This window comes from Taeniopygia guttata, chromosome 5, assembly GCF_048771995.1.
Source record: "Taeniopygia guttata chromosome 5, bTaeGut7.mat, whole genome shotgun sequence".
In the NCBI taxonomy this organism is placed as follows: Eukaryota; Metazoa; Chordata; class Aves; order Passeriformes; family Estrildidae; genus Taeniopygia; species Taeniopygia guttata.
In genome coordinates, this window is record NC_133030.1 from 47875709 (window position 1) to 47889791 (window position 14083).

The 14083-nt window shown below is 43.9% G+C and overlaps 1 protein-coding gene across 4 annotated transcripts in view; it reads right to left on the bottom strand.

Moving 5' to 3' along the window:
* Positions 1-14083, bottom strand: part of FOXN3 (forkhead box N3) — a 207322-nt gene that overhangs the window by 169383 nt on the left and 23856 nt on the right. The window contains exon 2 of one of the 4 annotated variants that reach the window (XM_030274833.4): positions 1209-1333. The exons of 2 other annotated variants lie outside the window; for them this stretch is intronic. The gene's annotated coding sequence lies outside the window, so the exon portion shown is untranslated. Of the gene's footprint in view, positions 1-1182; positions 1334-14083 lie in introns of all 4 variants that reach the window. One more of the 4 variants, XM_072930334.1, reaches the window with a different exon arrangement.

A 14083-nucleotide genomic window follows, 5' to 3' on the forward strand; every position in this document is an offset into this window, starting at 1 on the left:
AAAGAAACCAAAATACAAAAGGGTTTAGCTGCTGGAATAAAATTATCTTTTCCCCTTTCCAGCAACCACCGAGCTGCCCTCACCTGGGTTCTCTCCCTGGCGTTCACATCTGTCCCCAGCTCCCACCACTGGCCCATGCCTGCACTCAGGAGGGAGCCACACTTCAGCCAGCCTCCTGCAGCCTCACCCATCCTGCAACTAGGCTCAGCTTCAGTCACTCAAACTACAAGGAGGAGGATTAGTGAAAGTAGCAGTAGTTTTAACTGTAGTCTAAAAGCTCTGGCCTTAGAAGTGTGGTGCTCCTGGCTGGTCCCAGCTAATAGTTGTTAAGCACCAGATATGGCAACAGTGGCAGAGTGTTCAAGTAGTTGTACCCTGTAACTGTTCCCACATAGCAAGGCACGGGAGACATGCATTCTCACACATCTGACTGGTTTTTAATGACAGGAAAGCAGTGAACATTCAAGAATTTCTACTTTTTAATGTCCAATGAATATCTTTATTAAGGAAGTAAGTGGACCTTCTTAGGTCCACAGTTTCCAACATTTAATTATCTGCTAACTTTATTCCATATGAGTATTATGTGACTATGTTCTTTATTTCCTTTCCATAATTACTACCTAGTTAAAGTACTCCAAGTTGGAATGCAAAAAAAAAAAAAAAAAAAAGAAAAAAAGGATCAAACTCTTGGACAGTGAATTATGAACTCTGTTTGGTATCTGCCTACAGACATAGAAGGATGAAATCCTTATTTAAGCATCAAACAGGATTTATTTAGGCATTCTGTTATCTCTGTTGAAGTAACAAAACAGCACATACCATTGTGCTGCAGCTAAACCCTATCAGAGTTCCTGCCATATACGGGTGACAAGAGGTATAGACACTGGGTCAGGATTTGGCCACTGCTCAGCTGAAGGAGAGAAATGTGCTTTCTCTGTAGCTGTCCTCTAGTTAAATCCTCTGCTTTCATCTTGAGGGTACATACAACCATCCTCAGTGTTATGTGTAGCAGCTGATGATCTCCAAGACCCTGCACTTTTTAGTAGAAGTCCTGAATGTGGTTTGCACCAAGCACCCATAGCACCAACTTCTACTTCCTCACTTCATTTCTGATTAATTTCAACTTGTGCAGCTGTGAGCAAGGACCTGTAGGGAACCCTGGGCTTTGGGCTGGACTGTCACCTGAAATGTGCTGCTATAAAGGTTACCTCTGGCATTTATCATCCACAGGGTGAGAGGCAGGACTCGTCTGCTTTGGTGAACCTTCTTCCAAGCCAGTGGTACTGCACGGATGCAATCAGCGTGTCCTGCATTGCTCCAAAGCTGTCAACATCTGTCAGGAATAGTAAATTTTATTTTATCTTGTCTGAGTGGAATGGGTTTCCATAAAAATATGTAAATAATGCTAAGAATAATACAGAAAATTAGTTTAAACAGCATGACAGCAATTAGCCACAGTTCTTACAGGGACTGGACAAGCACCACAGCACCACACTGCTACAAGGTGCAGCCCCAACTCTGCCACCCATGGAAGAAGGGTGAATTGGAGAAGAAGGATGCATGGCTGTACTGGGTAAACTGCAGGAAAGGACCCATAAATACAGTAACACTTCCTACTGGAACTTACGTTTTATGACTCAAATTACATACCAACTCAAGCCAAAAAAAAAAAAAAAAAGGCAAAATATGAAGAAACCAACCTGAAAGCTTGTTACTGATACAAACCAAACAGAGGAATAATGACTAACTCAGAAACATCAAGTAGAGGTCAATGTCTGCCTTCAAGCTCTTTGAGATCCTTCACTAGGCTAAAATGACAAATTCTGATTTTGCTTATGCATTGCTTCTGCTGCCTAGAGTCTCCCCATCTTGTTTAAGTACAGCATGTAACTGCAAGCAGAATGGCAGCAGCAGCCTTTCTTGCCCCATGGTGAGCACCAGCACTGAGTGGGTCAGCAAAGATGGTCAGCAGCTCCTAAAAAGAGAGATGGGCTCTTGCCCATCACTAACCAGCACACAGGAGCTAAATACCTGCAGCTATAATCATGGGAACAGTTAACATGCCACATACATGTGCAATTCCTTGTATTTGAGGATCTGTATGTACAAACAGTTCACCTTTCTATAACCTCTCTAAGGACTAAAAGAACAATTTCCCCTGCCTTCCCTCCCCCCTGCCCCGCCAAATCTCTAATTTTTGCCCACTTGACTCAGAGAAGGAGACTTTGCTTGCACTATCTTCAAATATTAATAGTGAACTGCCAAGGCACATTTCTTACTGTGATGTACTTGTATAGCTCTGGGTAATTCCCACTGGCATTAATGAGAATGGCTTATATAAATCTCTTTGCCTCATCCCATAATCATGATCATGGGTTTAAAGAGGGAAATATGCAATTTCTGTCTCCCCCCACTACAGGACAAGGCAGTTCCCAATTTCAAGTTGTCTGTACTTCACAAGTTAGTCAAGCTACTCCAGTCAAACATCAAGTTAGGCATCTCCCCACACCTGTACCTCTCATGGAGCTAACCCGCAATCACTTTCCTAAGGAAAGTAAAGTATTTTCCTTGCCTGGATGTAGAACATTGTCTGAGCCATTCTGAACAGGTTGTTCTGCTTTGGGAATTTAAATTCCTGTTGGAATGAAGAGCACAAAAATGCTTATTTTTGTTTACCGTAACATCTCATAATAGCAGTTACCATTATAATAATTTCATGGCCTCTATTCTGTGCCAGGAGAGCTTAGAGGCCTTTTTTGGTGAAGGAAAATCTTCCATCTCATAGTGACTACCTCAACTCAAAGTGTTCATCTGAGGGCAATTCAAATAGAGGAGATAGTGTTTGGTACCAGCAGGTGAATTCCCAGGTCCCAGGGCCGAGTGGGAGCAGTTGGCTCCTTCCCTACTCAGAGAACTTCCTCAAGCCATCCTAGGAAGCCTCTCTGAGGATAAAGTTTCCCCAATACTACTGGGATGCTGCAACTCTGCACTGCCAAGCAGATATGCCTGTCTAATTCTGAAACAACTCTATTCTTGCACTGCAGTAATGCCAGCTCATCCAAGTCCAATTAAACCCCCCAAGAATGATTCAAAGCAAACAACCATATTTACTTTCAGTTCATTATCACACTCACAACTGGTAATTTTGGAAATTTTATATTCTGAGTTCAGCAGCAGGCTATAGGCTGCACACCTCTTGCTACTGTACATGCCTGAGAGAGATGTATTTCTCTTTTCTTCATCCCACTCCCTGTTCTGCCACCTTAGAGTGGAATTAAGGCAGCAGAGAACTGTAAAAGCTCTGATGGTATCCACACCAAAAAATCCTAACACACAAACCAGAGGAAAAGCCATCTTTAACCTGCTAGACCAGTCCCAGGATAAATGTTTGCTTTGGGCAAGGACAAGACAAGTAGGTTCTTCAGTATTTTTTGTTTAATATCCTTTTAACGTGAGCCTGGACTGGTGCATAAATGAGCACAACTGCTCAAATGAGTCATACTTCTTTTTTAGGGCCTTGTTCTGGCAAAACTCCCACTGAGCTCAGCAGGGGTTTGGCAGAGTGGGAAATGAGGAGCAGCCCAGGACCCAGATCTGTGGGATGGGTACATGAGCACAGGGTAGCATCTGATTAAATACATCCAAGTTCCAAAATCTGTGAATATTTGTAATCTTCACAAATAGCAAAACAATACAATTTAAACCAAAATGCTCAGAGACAAGACAAAACTAGTGCTGAGATGCCAGATTGTACTGTTATCAGTTCTTAAAGCTCACAGTACCTTAAGTGCATTTAAAGGACCATAACCATTACAGTCCAATTACCACTGGAACCCCAGAGCAGGTGCACTCATCTAAACCAAAGCCTCAGAGAAAGCAATTCAAACTGAAATTGCTACAGGATTTTTGAAGTGTGAAAGGGACTTGTTGGGAGTAATTAAAGGCTCCAAGATGCAAAATAAAAAGGACATATCCTATCCAGACACACAGGAAAGAAAGCACCATCTCCAGATACTGATGGCATGAGGTGAGCTGCCCAGCAGCCAAGCGGGTACCCACAGAGGGCCAGGGCAGTGAGACCAGGGGGGTAAGCAGGGGAATCTGTCTGCAGGACCCTGCTTGATACCATGCAGTTATCACAAAGCAATTAATGTAACAATTACTGGCTGATGTACATGCTATCTCCAGGTAAACATGGGCTCCACCATAGGATGTCATGGCCAAGGAAAGACCTCAGCAGGCAAAGGAGGGTGGTGACCAGTAGGGAGATCACAGCCACAAATTTAGGGTAAGACACTTTGGTGTTATCAGCTGAAAGCACCAGGAGGTTTTGAGGAATGCCATAACCAGCAGCAGAACAAATCATACAGCAATGCTGAGTCACACACTAAACTGGAGTCAAATAGAACCCAAACAACACCCCCCAAGCACAGACAGAAAATAGAATATAACAAAGTAAGGCAACAGAAAGGAACAGGGCTCCCAGGATGTGCTGCATGTTCAGGTGAGATCCAAACAACCCTGAGCCCACCCTGGGAGATGCTCCTGGTGGCAGATAAAAATCAGAAATGCAGGATTGCTAATTAGGTTATGATACTTCTAATCTTTCTTCTGTTAAAGAAATACTATTGTGGGATGGTCTCAGGCTCTAGCTACCTCTGAAGGGGGAAAAAAGCCATGCAAGTCAGAAGTCTAGCAGTTCCAAGGCTATACCGAGGAGACTGTGCTTGAATTCCAGGGTACAGCCAGCAGGGAAGGGCTCCCAGGAGCAGCAAGGTGGTGTCCATCAGGACTCTGGGGCATTGCACACCAAATGTTCTCTGCTTTGGGTCACATCACAGGAGGGCCTTGGTCCCCTCCCTGCTCCAGGAGCCACAGCTAGGAAAGCAAGCCAAGGAAAACAGCATTTCACATATTTCCCCCCTTTTCAAGAGTCTGTGACATGCTATCTTGGGATTTTCACAGTCCACAATGATGTCTGGGCACTCCAGCTTAATCCCAAAGGTCGAAAAGAAACTTAAACACTGGAATAAATAAATAGCAACTGAACCCTGCAGAGGGTATTAAAGCATCAATTTCAACAGATGGCGTGGAGGGAGAAGGGCTCTGTACAGAAGAGTGGAACCAGAAGCTGGATGTGAATTCTTGACCCTGGCATTCCTATACAGTGAAGTATCTCCCTCCCCACCCCACCCCCCAGTTAAAAATGAAGAAATTTTTTTTAATAAAATTTAAAAAAAACCAACACAAAACCCCCAAGAAAACAAACAAACAAAAAACCAAACCCAAAACCAAACCACACAACCCACAAAAAAAAAAAAAAAACAAAAAAAAACAAAACATAAAAACACAAACAACCAAATCCACAAAAGCCCCAAACCCAAAACCCACCATGCACCTTCCATTTGCAGCAGAAACAAGGCCAGAAAAGTGGTGCCACTGATGAGCAGGAGCCCAAGGTTTGCCACAAGCTGAAAAATGACATCTCTCAGAAGAGGTGCTGCAGTGGTACATGGTTTCCTGCTGTCCAAACCCACCCAAAAGGCTCAGCTATGTTTTGCCAGCCCCACACTCCCGGCAGTGCCAGGCTCAGGGAGGAATGCCAGGGCCCAAGGTGCTAAGCAGGAAGGGGCAGCTCACCCAGCATCATCTCTTTCTCCCACAGATCAGCTGAGCTCATGTGCCAACTAACCAGACAATACACACAGCAAGGAAAAATTATGGGCACATGCCTAGATCCCTGACTGCCATAAATTTATAATTTTATTGGAGTAATATATCATAAAAGTGATCTGCCTGCAGCTATTCCATATTGCAGCACAATCCCATCAGATCTCAAAACGCAAAGGAGACAAGCAGGAGGTGTGTGTCCTGCCTCCAGCGCTCACCCCCTGCACCAGCCTCCATCCTGCACCTCAAAACCAGGCCAGGGGGATGGCGTGCATGACGATGCACTGCCCAAGTGAGGCCCTCTGCCCAGGGCAGCTGCCTCATACCCTGGCTGCCATACTGCAGGTCCTGCTACTCCCATGGCACTGATCTTCCCTGGTCTCCCACGTCTCCTCCTCACCCTGCAGCCCCCTGGCCCCAAGAAGACAGGGCAGTGCTCGTGCCAGCCTGGGAGCAGTGGGGAGTCAAAAACTAGTTTTGCCAACACTGCTGAAATAACTGGATTCATCTCTCAGCATATGGCAGTATCTTCAGGGAGAGAGGAAGGCACTGCTGGCCTTCTTGCCAAATTCCTAGTATTTCTGGAGTATTTACATGTTGTGCATCTCAGGTTTCTCTTCTCCCTCTGGCTGCTTGCTGTGGCAGGATGACGCAGCCTGGCCAGTGAGGGCCAAAGATACCCAGCCCACAGCCCTTGCCATGCTAACTACAGACAGCCAGCTTTACCTATCTCAACCTACAACAGTTCTCTCCCAGGTTTAAGCAGAATAGCCAACAAAACATTACCCTTTTTTAATACATCCATAAAACACCACAGCCTCCCCCTTGAGACCACAACAGAGTTTAAGGAGAGAAAGAGCCCACCACAGAGATGGGTTTCTCATTCCTGTTCACACATGGCTCTGAAGAACTGTGAAGGACAAAGGCACGAAAGCATAGGTAAATATTTTCAACATAGGAAAGATGTTTTCCAAGAGGTGCCAGCTTCACTTTTTAAGAGAGCAGGGAAAATCTACCAGCCAAATTACCTCTGGTGCTGGGTTGCCCCCACTTCCATTAAAAAAGAAATACCACCTTTGGTCTCAGAAAGGAAGCAGAAAAAAAACACAAATCTGAGTGGACAAACTCACTGATTGCTTGCACCCACAGGCTGGGGAAGCAGAAGAGATTTCTTACAGATCCTCACTTAAATTTGGGCTTCAGCAGAAGAAGGACTTGCCCAGCCACCCCATGCAGCAGCTCATGCCCCAGCAGGAAGAGGCTGCGCACAGCCAGAAGGCAGCCTAAAGGAGCTGCAGCTGACAGCAGCTAGGAAGGCTCAGCTTCAGCAACACAACCCTTGACTTCCTTTGAGGTGATGTTCACACACAGAGATTGGTTATACTGTAAAATTACTCTTCCCCCCACAACTTGCAGCCCTGTGTTGAAACACAAACATTGAAAATAACACTCTGAAATGCTCAAAACCTCAAGCAAGGCACAAGCAGCTTTCAACATCATCCGATGAAGAACCATGACTACAGGTAGCAGCATGGGAAGACCATAAGAAGCCAGCAAGCACATGGCACCTGAAGGCACCTCCTGGCACCTCCTCGACCCAACACTCCCTGTGTGAGCTGCTGTCAGCCACAGACTCCATCTGCCTGGCTGTCCATCCCCAGGACACAGATCTGTTCCAGAGCCACAGTTTCAGACATGAAGGCATCACAGCTTAGCACCTTCCAGACAAAAAGAACACTGCCATGTTGATGTAACCATTGGCAAGAACAACTACCTTTACTCTGAACTTAAAAAAACTCACTTGCATTCCCAAACTCAAGCCAAGAGAAATTTTGCCAATGTATCCAGAATAGAGATAGTCTTATGTCTCCCAAATATTTCCAGAAGATATTATGGAGGGGTTGGATCTCTATTAATGTGTGACAACAGCATAAAAATATGATAAAACCCCCATATATATCTTCTCAATAGAACATTTTTGAAAAGAAGCCAGCTGGCATACAAATAGGTGATGTATTGAACAGGTTACAAACAAATACATGTTCTAACAAAAATGTTTGCAACTTTTTCCACTGAGCATTTAAAATATATTGACAGCAATAATTACAGTGTTCTTTGAATACTCAACAAAGAGATGGCGGCATTTCAAATAACCCATTTTCCAAAGAATTCATATAATTCTGTGTGCCAGTAAGATACGTTGGAGCATCAACGACATATTTTTCCATATCCATACACTTAGAATAAGTATGTATTAATTTATATTCATAAATACATATACTGTATAGATGTACTTTATATACACATAAAATACACATATATAGAAACAAGTCTTACTTAAAACTAAGAAGTAAAATTCTATAATGTCAGAAACAAACTGTGGATGAAATTTAAAAGTCATTAATTTGCCTGATGTAATAACAGGAAAAATTTCTGTTCCAGGCCTTTCTTTTGCATTAAAATCTGCACATGATCTGTGGTAGCAGTTTGGTTTAAATTTTCACTAACTTTTTTCACAAATAGCATTTCACTCTTGCAATCACAATCTGAAGATCAAGCTGGCTGACAAAGGTGATGAGAAGTTAGTGAAGAACTAACTGTCCCAAGCTTCTTTCAGCAGGGTGATGGTGGAGACTGCAAAGCTCCATGAAGCCTCAACATTCACAGGGCAGCCGGTATAGTTCAGTTGATAGATTACCCTTCTTTATGTACTTCCCTTCATTTCAGTTACAGCCCAGAACAAAGTGTCTTTTCCAACACAAAATCTTCTAAATCACCAGAGGGAATTCCAGCAAAAAAAATTTTGTCCAGACATGTTTTTCCTATCCACACTTCACAGTAATCGTCAGCTTCTCAAAGAGAATCAAATGTTATTCTTACAAGTCTTTATGAACTACCTGTAGATGCTTTAATGTACTGATCCCGCTTTCCATCAGGACCCACTCTGGCCCAGCTCTCCCTGTTCCCTCCCTCCTCTGTAGGCTGACTGAGGAAAGAGAGGAAGATAGAGCAGCTTCAGCCTCCAGCCAGTCTCAGCATCGAGTAACCCCCATCCACGCAGCTCTAACACATTCCCACCCACATCAGGGCACAGCTACCTTGCATCCACCCCCAGCAGGGATGGTGGAGATTTCAGACATGCACTGACTAGCAAAGAGGGACAGCTACCAGGAAATACACAGATTAAATGCAAAACTTCCCCCCAGCTGGGTTTCATTCCAACCTCTGCAACATCCTACAGCCAACAGAAATAACCTAGAAACTGCTGAATTCTAGCATGGGTACTACAGACTTCTCTGGAGCAGAGGAAGTGAATTAAGCAGTCCCTCTTTCTCTTCCTTGCCGCAGTTCTCTACGGATGTTCGTGAGAATCTGCAAATGATTCAGACAGCAGCATTCACCAACAAGATCAGCTCTGCCAATTATTCCTATACTTATCTATTAAATTTAAGAAGCTCCTGAGAGGCTGAGCCTTTCACAGACTGGAAGATGACATTAATTCACCAAGTAAGAAAAGTTTTTAGGAAACTCTTGCCACAGAGTGATGGCTTGAACCCTCACTGGAGACAGACTGTGGGCTCCACCAGCAAGAGCAGAATCCTAGCAGACCTGTGTATTTTCCACAGTGGAACATGGCACAATTAGCAGCATTAATGGACAGACTGTTCATTTAATTCAGTTTTTAGTTCCACAAATAAAGCCCTCTGTCTGTTTTTTATTTGGTTTTATAAATTAACCTCTTTCTTTTCTCATTAAGTAAACAATGAATGAAGGATTACTCTGTGGGAAAGATGCAAGTGCAAAGGGCAGTGGTTTTATACTGCTGCTGCTATTTCCTTTCATGCTTCCAAATAACTCTGCTCTAGAAGGCAGAAAATCATTGAGGTCTAATCATTTATTTAGTAAGATACACTGTTTTCTTTAGCTTAGGCAAACTTGTGGCTGGAAAGCTACGCTGAAAGTCGGTCTGTTTATGAATGGCCCCTGGTCCTTCACACAGTGATGGAGAAGCTGTTTGCATGCAGCAGTGCAGCACAGGGAAGGACAGACCACAGCCTGCTGTGCCTTGCTATTTGGAGCTGAAGTTCCTGTCAGTCTCATCACAGGGTTTTCCATCTTCCCTGTACCTCTGGCACTAGGCAGTCACGCAGCTGAGGATCCCAGAGGGCTGGCTGAGCCATAGTTAACTCTGAGGTGGGCACTTCCAGCAGACCGCTGCCTTGTTTGCCCCAAGGGCACCTTCTTCTGGTCTGACTGCCACCCCACTTGCCCTGTATGGGTCACATGCTGGGATCTTGCTCAGAAAAGCTAAGCTTTACAGTAATAAAACCCGTTTTATCCCTTAATTTCTCTCCTTTTAAAGCATGACAGCAGGCTGACAGAAATGGCCATCACCTCTGCTGAGTGCTGGTGGGACAACCTCGGAGCACTGGGTGCAGAGACAGTGAAGTACTGGAGCAAGACCTGTGGTGGGCTGCTATGGTCAGGGAGCTGCAGGACAGAACAGGTATGGAGAAGCTGAGAGAGCAGAGCTTCTTCAGTCAAAGTAAGATAAGGCTCCATGGAGAGCTGTTTACAACACCAAGAGTATGGGAGGGTGTAAGAGGCTGAGTGGATTTCCTTTGGAGGACTACAAGAACAGGGCAAGAGACAACAGACACAAGCTGAGCATAGAAAATTCCAGTTGGATGATGAACAAAAAAAAATCCAAAAAACCTACAATGAGGGTAGCAAAGTGTTTGAGCAGATGAACCAGAGAGGCTGTTAAATCTCCATCTGGGAGCAGCTGGCTTTTGCTGTCCCCTAGCAGGCCGTTGGACCAGACAACTACCTGCAGTCCTTTCCAGTGTAAATTATTACTCTGTGATGCTGTGGGCAGGTTTTGGAACCAAGAAAGATTTCAATGCTGCAAGCAACAAGCAGATCTGGCTGACTCAAAGCTAAAAGCAATAGCCAAAGAGTAGTTATCTCCTCTACCTTTACAAAATCTCTCTCTTCAAAATGCAACAAACCTGAAGATGTTTACAGAATCTTTTCCTGTGAATTTACACTTGGCCACTGCTGAAGGTTCTTGGCACTGGTATGGCCCTGAGAATGGGGTACGTTATGTCCTTGTTTGCCAGTGGGGTCACTGCATGACACCTGGTACACAACTTCTCTTTTCATCTCGCCAGCAGGAAAAGCCTTGGCATGACACAGATCGCACCCATGTGCACCTATGGTGAGCAAGTAATGTGAGTGCAAGGAGCTTGTACAGTCAAGAAAAGCCTCTAAAGTAATATAGCCATAATATGTGTATGCAACACCTCTGTCCTCATTCCAGTGCTGTATGCCCTTTGCTGCTGCAGCCTACTTTATGTCTGGAATTGCAAGCCAGTCTCACTAGTACAGACCCTGCTCTATATTCAGGCTCAACTCTACTACCGAGTCTGGTTCCTGTCATACAGGACACCTTCAAAAACCCCCAATGGACAAAGGTTAATGAGAAAACATACTAGAGACCTCACAGACACACAACCAAACCAGGGAATGTAACCAGTGTCCAATCTACATTTCTCTTAGGCCTTCCACAGCACTGAGGATGAAGAGTCATTCCCTGTCAGCAACCTTCTCAGAGAGGTTCCTCTAACAGCAGCTCTGCCAAGCCTTGGACCACCACCATCATCAGATGGAGGCCATGGGATCCTGCAGGAAAACTGCCTCTTCCCTAGGAAAGCTCCACTTCTCCAGAGGGCACACACAGAAAGGTTTATGAGAAACCTTCTGCTTTCTAGACTGGGCAACAGCTCTGTGCTACATTCCCCTCTGGATGCACAAAAACGTTCTTATTTAATTAGATTGAAAGGAATTTTGCAATTTTGTTTCAGTAGGGACAATTAACCAGGAGCACTGTATCCTACTGCCCTCATTCCCATTTCATCAATCTTTGTGTCACCCAGAAATTTTATCAGAAATAATTTTATATTTACTTCCGTATCACTGCCAAAAATGATGAATAGCATGAGGGTTCTGACTGATCCCTGCAGAGTTATATTAAAAAATGTTCACATTCAGTAAAGATTCCCTATTGACAACTACTTTTTGAGCTCTGACAGTTACCTTGTTCTTAAAACATTTAAGATATGCTTCAGTAAAAGTATATAGTACTAATATTTTAGTAATAATGTCATGTGGAATAAAATCAAACGCCTTACAGAAGTTAAAGTATATTATATCTACACAGTTATCTTATCCCCCAAACTTGCAATCTTATCAGATAAATCAGGTTTGTTTGACAGGACATATTCTCCAAAAAAGAATGCTGAATGGCATTAATTATATTCCCTAACTTTAATTCTCTAAATCCTCTCTCAGTTCTATTCTTTTGCCTGGGATTGATGTCAGGCTAAGCTGCTGGCAGTTACCCGGGATCCTCCTCTTGCACACGTTTGCTCATTGTGAATTTCCAAGAGGCTTAAGAAGTTAACTGAAACAGCCCAGAGATCTTCTGTATCAACTTCTTTTAGAATTTTTGACCGTAAGTTGTCTATAGTCACTCACCAGAAAATGTTTGAGCACTACCTCACATCACTGTTTTGCACAGACTGAATTGCAGGTGCTGTGACCCAACACGTAGTTCTCCCTGGACTTCACCATGCACAGCAGGGTCAGACCATGGACAGAGACTGACCAGTCAAAACCTGAGATGAGTTTGGTAGAAAATGGACAGTGCTCCAAGGAATCTGCTCACACTGAGAAAGTCCCTTCATTTTAAGGAATGCTCTGCCTTGCTCCCAACCTTTCCCTGTCCATCAGCCCAAGTCTGCAGCCAGGCTTACATTTCACACGAAGACTAAACTAGCCCACAGAAATCCTTCTGAATTCTTTCTGAGAAAGAAAATATTGCCATCAACTTTGGGTAGGAATCTCCACCCCATTCTAACAGATGGTGACCTTGCTGAAACTTTTTGTGTTTTATCACCTCTCATTTAGCAATAGCCATGCAATCTACCAGGCATGAAGCCTTCAGTGCTATGGAGGCTGCCACAAAATGTCCTGGTGCACATCGTCAACAATGAAAGACACAACTGTCCTATAAGCTTTGTACCACCCAACTGTATCAAATCCAGACCTGTGTCTTCAAGTCACCAAGTCTACATACAATAAGTCCAAGCTGTCTACAATATATCCAGCAGTGTCCAACTGAGGACTGTGATCAGCAGTTTGAGTCTTCAAGCACAGCAGAGTTTTCTACCAAGTTGGGAAAGCAGTGCAGGAAACAGCACTTCCCTGAGAGCTGAACTGAGTCTGGGGCTAACCTCCAGGAATTAAGGGCATCTTATCTAATAACACATAAAGTAATGCACAAAACTCACCTATCACAACAGATCCTGGTATTGCATCTTGAAAAGGGACCTTACAGATCAATGCATTTTGCTGAAAAGCCCTCCTCTGCTAAAGGATAATTAATCTGACATAAGGATGTGTACTCCAGATAGCTGGGACACACACCTGAGAGGGAGCTTTATAAATACCATCCAAGGCAATATAGAGCCAGTGTGTTTGCACCAGTCAGTGTTGTTAAAATGGGAGAAAATGACACATTTAAATAAAACTGCTCTAGCAGGAGGTACAGCAGCAGATCAGTGAGAAGTATTAACCACACTTATTCCACTTCACCCATTAACTATTTTTAATTTTTAAGCAAGTTATTAGAGCTACTGTAATATTATAAATATTGTATTACTCATTCGAAAAGATTAAATGGTCTCAAAAAAGGGAAGATATTCTTGTTGCTGCTTTAGTGGCTCTTTGTGATTGGCTACCCTGCTTCTCTACCCTTCCACACTTCTCTAGGACATAATGGATTGTACTGGGTGCTCTCAATTTCTTTCCATCCTAAGGGACAGTAGAAATACCAGCATCAAGCAGAATCAAGCTATGAACATATCCAAGCTAAGTCAAATGACACTGTGAGGCTGTTTTGGTGTTACACTTGTGATCTGCATCACATAATCCAAGATGCTGCAAAGTGCTGACCTCTGCCTATCACTGCACTGGTCACCTGGGCTCCAGGGGAAAGGCAGAGAAGCATTCCTAGACACAATTACCTTGTCAGAAGCACTCCTTTGGCTGAGACAGTTTGTGCCCTGCGTGCTCATTTCTTTCTGGGGACTGTGAAGGGGTGCTGCCTGCCTGGGTGTGTGCACCCACAGCCACCAGCCAGGTGAGTCCCACTGCACAGGACAGACAGCCCAGCTGGAACACTTCCAACAGCTGTAATAAAGGCTCCAAACTAACAGTTTACCTGCACCTACTACAAGGTAATTTCTTATAAATCCATTTAAGACGGGAAACAGTCCTTTCTGTTCGTGTTTATAGAACAGGGGGTAAAGGCAGGATCACAGGTCATAATTAGGTTCACAAGGAGTCT